General features: G+C 44.7%; 1 long non-coding RNA gene across 1 annotated transcript; it reads right to left on the bottom strand.

Moving 5' to 3' along the window:
• Positions 1-490: 490 nt before the first annotated feature.
• Positions 491-6819, bottom strand: LOC146890561 (uncharacterized). Its single transcript, XR_014998694.2, has 3 exons — positions 6444-6819; positions 3336-3404; positions 491-1901 (listed from the first exon to the last, which is right to left on the bottom strand). It is a non-coding gene; the product is annotated as an uncharacterized LOC146890561 (long non-coding RNA).
• Between the last annotated feature and the right edge of the window lie 8457 nt (positions 6820-15276).

Below are 15276 nucleotides of genomic sequence, written 5' to 3'. Positions count from 1 at the left end.
ACACTGGAAAAAAAGAGGCAACCCACAGAATGGGAGAGAGAATTTGCTAATCATGTGTCTGGTAAGAAATTACTGTTCAAAATGTATAAAGAACTTCACCAACTTAACAAGAAAAATAACTGAATAACTGGATTAGAAAGTGGACAAAGGAATTGAATAGACATTTCTCCATCCAAATGGGCACATGGAATGATGCCCAACATCCTGAGTCACCAGCGAAGTGTAAATCCATACTGAGGAGCTGGAGAGATGACTCAGTGGTTAAGAGCACTAATTGCTCTTCCAGAGAACCTGGATTTAATACTTGGGTACCCACATGTCGACTAACAATTTGTATATAAAGTCCTTTGGAATTTTATGCCCTCTTCTGGTCTCTTCAGACACCAGGCATGCATGTGTATATAGACATACATGTAGACAAAATACTCATACACATTAAGATAAGCAAATAAGTAAATTTTAAAAAAGATTTATTTATTATATACACAACATTCTCCCTCTGTGTATGCCTGTAGGCCAGAAGAGGGCATCAGATCTCATTGTAGATTTTTGTGAGTTACCACATGGTTGCTGGGAATTAAACTCAAGTCCTCTGCGAGAGCAGACAGTGCTCTTAACCTCTGAGCCAGCTCTCCAGACTCCAACTAATGAGTTTTTCATGGAGGGTAATTGGGGCTCCAGTCACCCAAAGAAAGATTTCACTTCCCCCAGTGACAGGTGACAAGTGACACATCTTTTGCTGATGTCTGTGGTCCACCCTACCCGTTTGTTCTCTTCGTGAAGGCCACAAAGGACAGATGCTACGGTCGCACACTGTGTAGAGTGTCCTTGATGGCACAAGGACATGGATCTTATCTTGCCTGTGGGACCAGATCTTGTATTTTTTTTTTGACCCTTGTTAAGCACCCTTGGGCAGTAGGGAGAGCTATATCCGGTACAAGCCTGAGGTAAAATCATAGGTGGACTTGGGAGGGGTCAAGCAGCAGCTTGCTCTTGTGACCATGTTGGGTCCCTTCTCTTTGTCCACCAACCACTCACCCATGTGTACTGTGCAGCTGGCTTATGGAAAGGACTCGACTTGGACAGAATAGTGGAGGAAAGCCATGCTGCTTATTTTATTTTATTTTATTTTTATAGCTGTATGGCCCCTTCTAATCACCAAGAGTCACTCTCGTCATCGTGGATCAAACACTTCAGACTAATATTTAGAAAAGATAGGAGAGTTCTCACTCAAGGCAAACTTCCCCTCCCCAGTGTTGCGGGCTCAGAAAACCACAACGAAAAAGAGCAGGTGGATGTCTCTGCTTTTGTCCTGCCCCTTCTCTCCCTGGTTTTCCTGCTTGCTGCTGGTGGGAGATACGGGAAAGTGTAAATGGGGGGAGTGGGGTAGGAGTTTATGGCAAAGTGTGTATTGGGGGCAGTGGGATGGGGGGAATATAGAAAGGTGTGTGTGTATCTAAAACTCTCTACCCCAGTTGTCCTGAGTTCATCCCGATGGCTACCCTCCAATGTGCTAGAACTCATAGCTTCTCACCATTGGCCTTTCTGAATTCTGAACACCCTTCCCTGCCTGTGCAGGTCTCCCAGACCCCAGGGGACACGGAGGTGTTCCTTCAGTTTCTGCTTCTGTCCATATCTGTCCTTTAGAGTTGCTGGTCCCAGAGGAAGTGTCTGTGTGTGACTCTGCAGATTGGTTCCGCCTAGCTGCTGTTTCTGGCCCCAGGGCCACTCCAGGGCCTGCCCACAGCAGCCTTTCTCATTGGGCCTTCTAAGTAACCACGTCCATTCTGCCCGCTGGTTGTCCTGCTGTGGGATGTTTATCTTGCAACTCTGGGAACATCTCTTAGGATCCGTTAGGGAGTCTCTGCTTTGCTTCTGCCCTGGTCCCAGGGCCCCTTTTCCTTGAGGTGGTGAGAAAGAGAGACATGCATACAGACTTCTACTAAGTCTCAACCTCCTCCTAAGCAGGACATTCTCGTAGCCCACTCTGTTCAGTTTTCTTTCTCACCTATTTAAACTGCACGGAAATGACTGGTCCTGACAGAACACTTGCGTTGTCGTAATAAGAACAATCTAAAATAGCTGTGAACCATACAAGTGGAAAACAGAGAAGATGCAACAGGCTGCCTAAGTCTGAATGACTAGGAAAAGAGCAGAGGAAATCTGGGATTAGGAAGATTTGGACCCCTGCCTAGCAAACACTAACAGTGTCTGCAATTGTTCTTCTGCTACAAATAACAGAGAGAGAGAGAGAGAGAGAGAGAGAGAGAGAGAGAGAGAGAGAGAGAGAAAATGTGCAGTGGGTATTGTCAGATACTTGGTACAGGCAGCCCCGGAGAGGAGGAAAATGAGAGCCTGCCTTGTCGCTCTGACTGTTGGCAAGGCAAGGTGTGGATTTCAAAACCGTGTGCAAGCAGAGGGGATGGAAGCAGCCCCGCCAGATCCACGGAGATAAGGAGACAGACACTGGGCTTCTGGGGGCTGATGGAGCTGGGATTTTTGAGGCCAGAGTTGGACATGACTAACACTGGGAAGGAGCCCCAGGGTTGTGTATAAAAGTCCCCTTAAATGGTAGACACACGAGGTTGAACTAAAGGTAACTCACAGGGGAAAGGGCAGCCCCGAGGAGCTGCAGGCTCATGCAGGCCAGCGCTCCATCCCATTTGCTGTGGTTTGAGTGAGAACGTCTCTTATGGGCTCATTCATACTTGATCCCCAGTTGGTGGCACTGTTTGGGAAGGCTTAGGAGGTGAGGCCTTGTTGGAGGCAGTACCTCTCTGGTGGTGGACTTTGAGAGTTCAAAGGCCTGTGCTGTTCCTAGCTGCTCTCTGTTTCCTGCTTGCAGCTCAGGATGCGAGCTCTCGGTTTGCCGCTGCGGCTGCTATGCCTTCACCCTGCCATCAGCGTCATAGCCCTGTATAAGCCAACAGCAACTCTTTCTTCCCTAAGCTGGCTTGGTCGTGGTGTTTTATCTCACCACAGGAAAGCAATTGGTCCACCACTACTGCAGACACCCCAGAGAAGCCCTGCTCCACGCTGAGAAGGCCCCAGCATGTATTGACATGAACAATGGCAGTTAAGGTTGCCAAACCAGCCCAGAAAAAGAGATTTTTTTTAAAAAATGTCACAAAGATTAAACTTTGTCGGTAAGCAAAAAAAATCTTACTTATTTCCAGAATAAAAATCAAATACTTTAAAGAAATGTAACACAGCTCTTAACATTCGGGAAGGTAAATATCACTCTATCACTGGACTTACAAAGCAAGGAGATGTGACCCACAACTTAGAAAACTATACCCAGAAATGACAGACATGACCAAATTAGAAAACCTTACCATTTCCTTCTTTCTCTCCTCATTGGTGCTGTGTGGATTGGGTTGCTCACTTTCAGAGTATAGGAGTCTCTGTAGAGAGAGAGAGACTCAGACTGCCTTGGCAAGGGCTCGAGGTCAATGCCAATTATCTGTCAAAAACGTGTCACGAGACCCCATTTCAACTTCACGGCCAACATCTCACATAAGTCCAGGATTATGCGAGGGAACATGGCAGAGGAAAAACTCAAGAACATTCATGCAGCAGTACTTTCAAGGTCGTGACAAACGGGGACGACTTGGACTGAGTGACTTGAGAAGAGAGAGACTCGGGAGAAATGCAAGGCCTAACTGCAAGGCCAAGTCCCAGGTTGGATTCTGGAACAATAAAAAGGAGTTAACGGGAAAAGCACAAAATTTGAATCTACCTGGCATGCACTGATTGTCTAAGGCTGTGGTAGGAAGTACCAGAGTCCGGGTGGCTACACCAGTGACGCCGCTAGCAATCTGTTGACTCATGACTTTGAAAGCTAATGGTCTTGAAAGCAGGATGCTGCTGGAGAGGTGCTTTTTAGGGAATGTATAAGGGAGAAGCTCTCCTTACCCCTATGCTGCTGTGGGACAATGGTCTGTACCCCGTCACTTGAATTTTAAATAAACGCTGATTGACCAGTAGCCAGGTAGTGTAGGTGGGGCAACCAGGCAGGAAGTAGAGGTAGGGCAACAAGAATTCTGGGAAGAGGGAAGTTTCAGTCTGCAGTCATCACCCAGACACAGAGGAAGCCAGACACAGAGCAAGCAAGATGTGACTGCCTCGCTGAAAAAGGTACCAAACCACATGGCTAACACAGACAAGAATTATGGGCTAAAACAAGTTAAAAGAGTCAGTAAGAAGCCCGAGCTAATAGACCAATCAGTTTGTAATTAATGTAGGCCTTTGTGTATTTCTTTGGGACTGAATGGCGGGACAGAAACCTCCTGTCAACAGAACCTGTGCCTCCTGGTGGCTGCCAGCAAGCCTTGGAGAGGCGGAAGCCCAATTGTGACATTCTTTTCTGGTGCTTCTTCTATAAGGACTCCAGCTATCCTGGAGTTAGGGTCCACTGCATTCCAGTATGACTTCATCGTAACCTAATTACAGCTGCAGAGATTCCATTTCCAAACAGGGTCAAGTTTACAAGCACCAACGGTTAGGCCTTGAGGGTGCCTCTTTGGGGGAAAGCGTCATTCAACCCACAACACTTAACTTTAGGAAGAGTGACACAGTCACACACCACGGACAGTGGGAGAATGAGAACCAGAAAGTCTGTGTCAGCTTGGCAACTTTTCTACGAGCCTGCAATAAAAAAGTTATTAGAAAACCCATTGACAGTGAAGCGGTATTTTCTGAACAGGGCAGGGCAGTTGCATGGATGAACTCATGGAGGCTGTGACAATGTGTACAAGACATATATGAGATTAAGCTGGCCCAATGTGCTAAACATTCTCAGAGGCCTAGGGCCCATGTGAAGATAATGAAGAGGTAAACCAAGGCCAAGAAGAGAACTAAACCCAACTTGTAAAACTAAAATTTGCTCAGAAGTGAGCCGCGTGACTCCTAGTCGTTGCCGACTCTACTCCAGCTGCAGTGGGCTGGAGCAGGTCTATCCCTGGCTTAAAGAAGCCCTCCCTTTTTGTTTCTCTCGGGTCTTTTGTTTACAGCAATAAAAAAAGGTGACAGAAATGAGGAGAGAAGAAAACCCTCTGAAATAAGGAGCAACTCCCGTTAACAAGGTCTCCTCCTCAGCAGAAACTCGAGGACAGACTTGCCTTCTGGGATTTTATTGGAGCCGACGTGTCCTGGAGAGGACAAACACTTGACCGCAGCAGTTGTGTACTTCCAATGGATGGAGGAAACTCTAGCTCCTCAATCCAACTCTACTATCTAAAAGCTGAGGGTTAGAAAAGTCACATACCTCCTGCTGTTCTATATAACTTGGCTTTCAAGACACATGGGGGCGGGGCCACTGGGGGTGAACTCTCTAAATGATGAGCATAGGAATAGAGGTAGAATTGTGTTCTACAGGTATAGAAAACCAAATCTCCCACAAAGTCATAGAAGAAATCTCCTCCAGTTCAGGGGGGAAATGCTAGCCCAGATACAAGAGCCGTTTAGACGATCAAACACAAAACCAGAAAAGACTCTCCCTTTGGTTAAACTATAATGAAGCCACTAAACACAGAGAATAAAGAAAGCATGTTGAGAGCAGCAGGACGGGAGCACCAGTTGCAGCAGGAGGGGAGCACCAGTTGCAGCAGGAGGGGAACACCAGTCATGCATAAAGGCAGGTCTGTCAGAACAGTAGCAGATTAAACTCTGAAAGCCAGGGGGCCTCGGAATGATGAGCTTCAAGTTCTGAGAGCAACAACTGTCAACCCAGACCTCTCTGCCTGGACAAAGATATCTCCATAATGAAAGGAGAAAGGAAAGGGTCACGTGTTGTGACTGCTCATCTAGTTCCACACGAGATGCTGGAAGGAGTCCCCAAGCCTGAGAAGAAAAGAAAAAAATCCACCCACGAGGCTACGGAAAAACATAAACTCTCCGTGACAGTGCTCGAGCAAGGGGAAAGTAAGAACACATCAAACATTGTGGATCAACAACATTTGTAGGAGTTAGCATGCACATTTCAACATTAATGCTAAGTAAAGGAACATCTGGATTAAATGGCACTATTGATCAGATGGACATAACAGATATCTATGTAACACTCCATCCAAATGCTGCAGAATATGTCTCCTCAGCAATCCAAGGAATGTTCTGGAATGTTCTCTTAAGTTGATGGTGTATTTGAGGCACAAAGCAGGTCCTAACAATTCTAGAAAAGCTGAAATGATTCCTTGTATCCCTCTTGTCTGGTCCCAAAGAGATAAAACTATAAATTAACATCAAGAGAAACTCGAGTGTGTGTAAAAACATGTGGAGACTGAATAACACTGTAGACTGAAAAAAAAAAACAAAACCCTTTGAAGGTCGTTGAGAAAATCAGCCAAACAGAAAAACAAATTCCTAGCACCCAATGAAAATAAAAATACAATGAACAAAATAGAATGAAATCAGTCTCAATATGGAAGTAATAACTAAGTACTTACATTAAGAAATCAAGGGCTGGAGAGATGCTCACTGGTTAAGAGCCCTGACTGCTCTTCGAGAGGTCTTGAGTTCAATTCTGAGCAACCGCATAGTGGCTCACAACTATCTATAATGAGATCTTCCAGTGTGCTTGCATACATGCAGGCAGAACCCTATATACATGATAAACAAACAAACAAATAAATCTTTTAAAAAGAAAAAAGGCATAAAATAAATAACTTAATGATACACCTTAGGACCATGGAAAAACAAGAACAGATCAAAATCAAAATCAATAGTTGGAAAATAATTAAGAGGAGGAGAAAGTAATGAAATGGAAACATAAAATACAAGAATCAATGAAACAATCGTCACTTTGAAGAAATAGAAGTAACAAACTTTAGGTGAACTAACTATAAAAGAGACAGATGACGCACATCAATATAACCAGAGGTGGAAAGGGGAATATTACTAAGGGCACCAAAACAGTTCAGAAAATCGGTAGGACATAAACTAACAATATATAGTTCAGTAAATTTGAAAATAGAAAAGAAATGGATGAGTTTCTAGATATATGTGACCTAACAAAATTAAAGCTAAATAAGATAAATAATTTTAACAGATCTATGGCAAGCAGGGAGATTGAATAAAAAATAAACAAACTCCTGACTGAAAAATCCCCAGGTCCAGATTGACTCACTGGTTATCTTCTCAGACCTTCAAGGGACCAACACCAGTTCTTCTCAAAATAGTCCATAAAGTAGAAAAGGAGGAACACTGTCAAATGTTTTTTATGGAGTTAGTATTACACTAATACCTAAACTAGATAAACACACAAGAAAATAACCCAAAATTGTAGACCAATATCTCTGATAAACACAGAAACAAAAAGCCTCAACAAAATACTTTCTAACTAAAATTTAAAAATGCATCAGTATGATTATTCACTGTGATCAATTTAATTTTATTTCAGAGATTCAGGATGGGCCAATGAATTTAACTCAATTATTGTAATTCGTCACATAAATGGACTCAGAAACAGAAGTTTCATGATCATCTCAATAGACACAGAAAAGACTTCTGACAAAACCCAATATCACTTAATAATAAAAGACCTGAAGAAATTAATAACAGACAGAACATACCTCAACATAATAAAATCTACATACTATAAACCTATAACCAACAGTACACTACATGGGAAAAAAACCTCAGAACACGTTCACTGAAGTTGGGAACAAAAATACGTAGACGGACTTTTCTTTTTGGGCTGCCAGCTCACAATAAATAAGATGGAGACTTATTATTAGTTGTGAAAGCTCGGCCGATAGCTTAGGCTTGTTCCTAACGAGTTCTTATACCTTAAATGAACCCATCTCTTTTGTGTGGCTTGGTTACCTTCACTCTGTACTCCCCATTCTGTTTCCTCTCCATCTGGCTGGTGACTCCCGGCATTTCCTCCTTCTTCTTCCCAGCATCCTCTCTGTCTGGAAAATCCTGCCTAGCTAGTGGCCATTCAGCTTTTTATTGAACCAAAAACAATGACACATCTTCACAGTGTACAAAAACATTATTCCATAACAAAGCTAGGCTGTCTACTATCTTCAGTCTTATTTCAATATAGTACTAGAAGGCTTAATTACAGTAGTAGGCAAGAGAAGCAAATAAAAGGGATATAAATAGGAAGAAGTTAAAGTGTTCTTATTTGCAGATTCTGTGCATAAGAGACCCTACAGACTCCACTGGAAAACTCTTGTTAGCACTGATAGACACTTCCAGCAATGTAGCAGGAGATACAAAATTCATATTCAAAATCTGTAGCTCTTCTATCTACTAGTGACAAATCTGCTGTAGAAATGTCAGAGGAATAAATTGGCATGGAAAGTAAAATAAAATATCTCAGGAAGTCGAAGAGAACAATATTGAAAACTTTAAAACACTCAAGGGAGGGAGATGGAAGGAGCCAGCAGGAAAGATCTCCTTTGCTCGTGGGTTGGAAGAATTGCACTGTGAAAATGTCTGTCTTCCCAGAAGCACCTAGAGATCCAGTGCTGTCTCTGTCAAGATCCCAATGAGTCTTCACAGAACAGGAAAACTAATCCTAGACACATGTAGAAGTGCAACATCTGTCCTTCCCACTGAGGTCTTGATTCTACCAAAATTCACCCCGGGTCACCAATTCATTTATTAGGCTTTCTTCCAGAGCCTAGGTGAGGGGCTTACTAGCGGGGTGTGGCCAACTCCTCCCCCAATCAACTGCACCTGAAAAGCCTTAACCACCAGGGACCAGGGCTTCCCAGCAGCCGCATAGATGGAGCCCTGCTTTAGTCTTCCCCAACCTCTGTCTGCTTTAGCCCCTCTCCCAGGCCACTTTCAGGGTTGCCAGGTGGTGGGGAGCAGCTGAATGCTCAGGTGAGAGTCTGATGCCTTACTCCTTGCTTCTACGAGGGGGTCTAAATGGTTAACAAGCCCAGCTTGTTGCAAGGAGGTGGGTAGCTGAACTACCCAAGATGGCAGTCGCTTGACTCAGAGGCCAGTCACTCATAACAAGGTTCCTCAAAAAGAAACTAAAACTAGAACTCATAGATGACCCAGCTACACCCAAAGGACTCCACACTGTCCTACAAAAATGCATGCACATGCATGTTCACTGCTATTCCAGTCACCATAGCTTGTACATGACATGAAGTCAGCCTAGATGTCCATTGACTCACTGATAATGAAAACGTGGTGCATATACCTTCCCTTCCCTTCCCTGAGTACCTAGGTAGCTAAGGTTTGCTAAGAGAGGGGACGACGTTTTCCTCAGGGGGGGCGGCACTAAATAAATAAATAAATAAATAAATAAATATAAATAAATAAATCCTTGCTAATGTTCATGTATGCAACCCTAATTAAACTCATTGGGTCACACATGCACGTGTGCATGCACACACGCACATACGCACTCACACACACCTACACTCCCACATGCACACTCACAAAGTCATACTCACACACATACACTCACACACATATACTCACACACACTCACACATACTCATTCATATACCTATACTCACACGCACACAAGTACACTCATGCACACAAACTCACACTCACACACATCACACATACTCACACATGCACTCACACTTATACTCACACACATACACTCACACACACACACACTCACTCACACACATACTCACACACTCAAACATATATACTCACACACACTCATACACTCACACACTTATACTCACACACATAACTCACACTCACACACACTCACATACACTCACACACTTATACATACTTGATCACACACATATATTCAGACACTCACACATACCCCCCCACATGCACACATACACATATTCATACACACTCCACACATGCACACACTATAACAGTAGACGTGACACTAGTTGAGGAGAGAAAGAATGTTAGTGGAAGCCAGAAGAGAACCAGAGAACATAACAGGGTGAATATGATCAAAATCTACTTCTATATGGCAAGGCAGGATGGTCTGTGATGTGCCAAGGAGCAAACAGGAATGCAAGGCTATTTTGTGGTCAGAAACTGCAATTCAGAAGGCATCCTTGAAGTGCAGGAGGTGTGAGGGAACGTGCCAGCCTAGGACACTTCTCCAGGTGAAGTATCTTCCCCTGAAAAGTGAAATCAGACTTTTCAGAAGAAAAAAAGACAAAAACCAAAGAGTAGTCTTCTAAAAGAGACGTGCCTTGCTGGGAATTTTAGGGTGATCTTCAAATGCAGAAGAAATGTAGTGATAGAGTGGCCCATGAGCCTGGGGATGGGGTCCCGGGAGAGTAACTGCGTGATGCACAAGGCCATTGACCTCATTCCAAACTTTCCTTAAAAAGTGTTTGCATTTTCATAATAATGCACTATGAAATTTACAGTACACAGATAAATGAAACATGTATGGCCACAATAGCAAAAACGCAAGCTTGCCTTGGAAAGTCTCTTTTACTAACGGGGTGCGTCTCGTGACGGTAACCGCTTAAACCTTAAAGCAGCAGGCACATCTGGGAGGCCATCGGCGATAAGAAGAGAGATGACCACTGTCACTAGCTGTCTGAAAAAAAAAAAAGCAGGAAACGAGGCTGAAGGAAGGTCCCAAACCCTGAGTGGGACAAGTAGAAACAGATCAAAGGACTGCCCATTAGTGAGGCTTTACTTACAGTTGGTGTGAGCTGTCTAAAGACACGGATGAAAGCGCAGCCATGGTCAGACTGTGTGAACCAGCAATGCTGTACACTAGAGATGCTCCTGAAGATGCTTCATGATAAGCCGGGGGTGATGGGGGTGGGGAGAACTGAGTTAATCAGCCGTGGAAAGCCAGCATATTTCGACTTTGTGGCTAGAGGATGTAGCTCAGAGGGCAGGCTATCGCTTCAAGTGTTTATATAAAGAGAGATAGAAACCCAGTAATCTAAATTCCTGCTTTATGAGTCTGTTAGAGAGAAAACGAAAATAATTGGAAAGGAGAAATGATAAAGATTGCTGATGAGCTGGGAGGTAAAATTTGATGAACTGCCAGCGATTCCTGAGGCTAGTTCTTGGCTCGGCACAATCAGCATTAATATGCTGCTGTCTGGGGCAAGCAAGAACAGATGGAGAAAAAAGACAAGGATTACCAATATCTAGAACAAAACCAAAGGCATCAGAAATCATAGAGCATTAAAAGTATATTATAAATACACGGGAAAGCTAAGTCCAAAGTGACACTCAGTAATAAAAATTACCAAAAACTGATTTCAGAGATTAAAATTAGGAAACTAAATAGAAAGAAAATCTTAATTTTAGAATCCAGACCCTTTCTATAAAGAATATTCAAGGCTTAGATGGCTTCACTAAAGAATGGGAACAACTTTTGAGGGAGAAAGGATAGCAATCTTGTGAAAACAGAAGGGCTTTTCGGTTAGCTCTGTGACTGCGCTTGGTCGTACTCTTATCTACCGGCCTCCAGCGGCCTTTTTGCCTGTCTCTCGCTCCCATTTTCTGTGGAGTGCTCTGAGCTCTTTACCTGAACTCTGGCTTCCGCTCAGAGGCCTGTAACACTGGGTATTAACTGACTAGTCACATGACCACTGAGGAGGGCTGCCACACCACCAGGAGCCCACATGCACTCCCCTCCTGCTCTACCAGGCTAGAGCAAGCATCTGGATTGTAGCAGACTAACTTTTCTTCAACTCGTCCTCCAACAAACGCGCCACAACCCACCTCTCTACAGCCCCTTCCCTGCCTCCTAGGAACCCTTTTTCCCTTCCCTTCTGCACCTCCCACCGGACCCATGGCTTCCCTTGAGATAGGATGAGGTTGGTAGTCCTGGTAACAGACCGATCTACTGGGAGGCAGTCAGTACCTTAGCTTCCCGGCCTCTTCTTGGGTTTCTCTGTTCTATTTTATGGTCTCTTAGGGGACCCTAATCCTGGTTTGCCTGGGTCAGCCCCGTTATCTCTATCCTGCTGCTTTGAAGTTTCCAGTTTGATGACCAATGTTATGGCTGCCTCAGAAGGAGAAACTGGAGGTCTTGAACAGCCATTATATTATGCTGAGCTCTCCAGAAATTCATACATTGAATTGCTAACCTCTAGTTCCTTAATAGGGCCTTACTGGAAATAGGGTCATTGTAGTTAGAATTATTTATGATTATGTCATACTGCAATAGGATGAGCCCCTAAGCCAACATGAATGATGACCCATGGAAAGAATGTCTTGTTAAGGGCTGTGGCACATACCAGTTATCCCTGTCTGATAAAGGACGACTGAGACTTAGAGGCCACCTGGATCACGTTGTAGGACCTTGTCACAAACTGGAACAACACAAGAGAAAGAAAAGAAAGGGGGAAATGAAGGAGAGGAAAGAGGAAAAAGAAATACAGAAGTTCTTGGGACCACACAGGCACACACATATACACACATATACACACATATACACACAGATACACAGTCACACAGATACACACAGATACACAGTCACACAGATACACAGTCACACAGACACACACACACAGAGATTCACACACATAGATACACACAGAGACACACACGCAGATACACACACAGAGATATATAGTCACACAGACACACACGCAGATACACAGTCCCATAGACACAGATACACAGGCACGCACACAGATATACACACATAGATATACACAGAGACACACACAGAGACAAATACACACAAAAAGATACACAGTCTTACAAACACAGATACATAGACACGCACACACAGATACACAGACACACACACACATAGATACCCACACAGACAGATGCGCATACAAAGGTACACAGTCTCACACACACAGATACACAGACACACATACAGATATATACACACACAGATACACAGTCATAAAGTCTTAGACACATGGATACACAGGCACACATACAGATACACCATCATACAGATACACATACACAGGTATAGTCACACAGACACACACAGAGAGATACATAAGCACACACACAGATACACAGTCATACAGATAGACACACATGAACACAATCACACAGACATACACACACAAATATACCATCACACAGACACAGCACAGATACACACCAACAGAGATACACAGTTTCACAGACATGTAGGCATATACACGCATGCACAGATAAACTGTCTCACAGACACACATAAATACACAGACACACAGACACAGACAGACAGACAGATACAGACAGACATACACACACAGACACACAGACACACACACATACACACACACAAACACTCAGTATGCCACTGACCGCCGAGGCAGAGAACCAAGTGATGAGTTCCTGAGCCAAAGACTACCACAAATTGCTAGCACCATACTTCCCCATGACCCGTAGAGAGGACACTTGGATTTTAGACCCTCACCCTCCACAGATATGACACAATAAATTCCCGTTGTCTAAGACTCCAAGTTTTGGGTCCTAATCTTCCAGCTCTAGGACACCGAATACAGTAGGGACAGCTGGACCTCGTTCTGCACCCAGGCCAGTGAAGAAAGGGAGTCACGCAAGGTCAAGTGGCCTCCCAAGGTCACCAAGTGATTAGTGGCAGAGCTGAGAGACTGAGATTCCCAGTTTTCTGACTCACTGACAGGCCCTTTCGGCTTCATCAAACCGTCTCCATGCACAGGCTGAGTCAAGTGTACCTCCCGTAACACTTCTCCCCAGGTTTCTGCAGCAGAGATTTATCTGCCCTGAGTGGATGTTTTGAGTTCAGAAAGTTATGGCTAAGGCCTGCTGGACTGGGGCGTGGGCCAGTTCGGGGGCGGGTGGGGGGGGGGACGGGCAGGAACTGGGGAATTAGCACTGTTTGAGGAAAGATAGTGCAGACTTGTGCTGAAGACCAGACAAGTGTGGTCGTAACTCTCCGGTTTATCTGGGCCAGCCTAGGCAGGGCGTCTTGGCTGCACACCAGGCCTCCTCCTGCTCTGCCCCCGCCCAGGCTGGGCACCCCATTTGCACCAGATTGCTAGGATGAAAAGCTAGCTACTGCGATTTCCACACACCCATTCAGGGAGTGTTTGCTGAATGAGCCACTGCATGAATGGTTGTCAGAGCTCATTTGTGAGCTCCTTGGGGGCAGGGAACACGCTGTCCGTCTCACCGAGTTTGGGCTGTGCCCTGGAATTGGATAAAGAGCAAGATTTTCTTTTCCTTGCCCTAGATCTCGTTTCCAGGTAGAGGACCCCAGCCTTTAGGCCTCGTTGATGTACACAACCTGTCCCACAGTTTCAGCCTGTACCCCTGTACCTGGGTCGTGGCCAGCTGATGTCTGGACGGCTGGGAAATGAGCTCGTCTGCTTCAGGGCTGCAGAGCAACAAGAACCCAAGCAACACCGGGTTTGTCTGTGCATGAGTGCAGCCACCGGGCTCCTAATAGGGGCTGACACAGTGGCTCCGGTCAGTATCAGATGGCTAAATCCCCTGAATTCCTGTCCTGACCAAGCCAGTTATAGCTCCTCCATAGGCAATTTATCTGCATAATTTGGTCCCAAGTTAGGTAGCCTCCATCCTGAATTTAATATTTCGAACACTATTATACGTCCAGGTGTTCATACAGTTCGAGGTTGGAAAGTGGTTCCTTGATTGAGTTCCAGCATCACTCTGAGGCCACACCTTAAATTGTATACAGTCCGGGGCATCAGGGAGTGGCTCTGCTAATGGGGTCCTGGCCAATGTGGTTGGCACCCGAGGAGAAGACAGACAGGCTGAGGCCAGACATCAAATAGAATAGTGGTATATGCTGAGCCCAGCAATAGCTGAGAAACAAGAGCCTTGGAGGCGACTAGAACTTTGAGGTCACAGATGCGGGCACCCAGATGTCATGTCCAGCTCAATGTGGCGATAGGAACAGATTTTTGCCATCGCAACCTTAAAAGGTGGCCTTAGCCTCATAGGGACTGGGTGATGGAGGCCTCCTGACTAGTTTCAAGGCAGTGACTTTCTGAACCCAGAATCTAACAAAGTCAATACAAGCACATTCTCTTCTAGAAGGGTAAGCATATGCACAAGAGAACCTTCTCTGAATTTCCATGACAATCCTGTAAATAAGGAAAGAAGACTAAGCTAAGGAACTTGCTCTGACTTCCACAGCAAGAAGAAAAGAGTATGGGATGAAAATGATGCCTGGGTCTATGGGGGACAGTGTGGTCCAGCGGTTAGGGACACGGTCCTTCGTGCGGGTGAGACTGGAATCTAGTTGTTATAGTCAAATGCACATCTCTCAACTGGCGAACCATTCTACTTCCAAATAATTGAATTCATATAGTCATATAAATACTTCCATGAGAATATTCATATGAGTCATTTTCATGCTAGCCTCAAAGAAGAAAGGATCCG

This window comes from Myodes glareolus, chromosome 23, assembly GCF_982192425.1.
Source record: "Myodes glareolus chromosome 23, mMyoGla1.1, whole genome shotgun sequence".
Lineage (NCBI taxonomy): Eukaryota > Metazoa > Chordata > Mammalia > Rodentia > Cricetidae > Myodes > Myodes glareolus.
The sequence above is the reverse complement of the archived record's forward strand: the minus strand, read 5'-3'. Positions and strand labels throughout refer to the sequence as shown.